Source organism: Penaeus monodon, chromosome 32 (genome assembly GCF_015228065.2).
Source record: "Penaeus monodon isolate SGIC_2016 chromosome 32, NSTDA_Pmon_1, whole genome shotgun sequence".
NCBI lineage: Eukaryota > Metazoa > Arthropoda > Malacostraca > Decapoda > Penaeidae > Penaeus > Penaeus monodon.
The window spans coordinates 37458440-37459790 of NC_051417.1; positions in this window are offsets into that span (position 1 = coordinate 37458440).

A 1351-nucleotide genomic window follows, 5' to 3' on the forward strand; every position below is an offset into this window, starting at 1 on the left:
GAAAACCGAGGATTTAAAGGTATATTGTCACGCATTAAAAGCTAAATACGCCTCAAGAGAAAGAATAATTATCCTCAGCTCACAAAATTTAAAAAAACAGTATTTACTAAAGTTGTTGATGCTTATTTATCCCTGATACAAACATCCGTAAATGCGCAATGATAATGAAGATGGATTGGCAGATTTGCAACTGAGATTATGATGATCTGCTCAGGTTTCACTGTTGCCACCTGGTATGAGGAAAACTTGAGTGTAGTTGGTTAGCTGTTTTTTTTTTCTTCTTCTTCTTAAGACATGCATTTATATATGTATAAGGGTTTTTCCTTTGGAAGGGTATTGTAGAAACACCTCTAAATGGGATGATGATATATTAAATCTATAGCACAGGAGGCTGCTAAGGTATGAGATCATGGATGACTCATACTTGAAGTATCGTTGCCGTAATGCAAAACATTCTTTGTACTTGATTATTACAACTATAATTACTATAATTTTTACTTATTATAAATCCCGAGCATTGAGCATTTGCCTGTTTATATTTCCTGTGCCACACAGGCTGAATAGACCAAGGAGAGCCAAGTGACCCACTTACAAAGAACACGAGGTTAAACACGAGCAGCACCGCCTTGCCGCACCGGACCCCGCACGTTCCGAGCATCAGCACCATCCCGTCCGCCTGGCAACAAAAGAGAAAAATCAGAAAAAATGTTTTGGATGACATCGAAGCTAGATCGCGTTAACGAAAGGAAGATTTTATCTGAACTCAAATTATTCACAGCAAATCGACTAATGATTAACATAACGCAGCTTATAAATAGATAACTAAGTGATGCGCATAGATTTAAAAAACAGAATAATAGCTTACAACGAACATGGGCATTACAGGTACCGGGGCCATGTAATCCGCACGTCATAAGCACAACTATGAACAGGACACCAGATAGAAAGATCACGTGAAGGACTTGCATAGTCGGGCCCGAGAGACTTATTTCACTTGGCGTGACATAAAGGGGGCTCTGGCGCCTGCTGTCTTGTAACCGTGTGCTCCACCAGGATGTAATTCAAGAGAATCCCTGCGTAATTTAGAATCCACAAGGATGCTGTATCAATACCAAAAGAAAAAGGTAATGATGCAAGCCTCATATTGTCGAGAGTGATAACATCAGTCAGTCGTGAGGGACAAATTATATATTATTCAGTGACATTAGGCACCATGATGTATTGGGCGTATACCAAAGTGCTTCTGTCATCGTCCTAATCAACTGGTCGAGTAGCCCGGGTCATGACGAAATATAATCTGAATTAACATACTGCTTATTTCAACAACGTTGAATCTACTGAAATGTGCCAA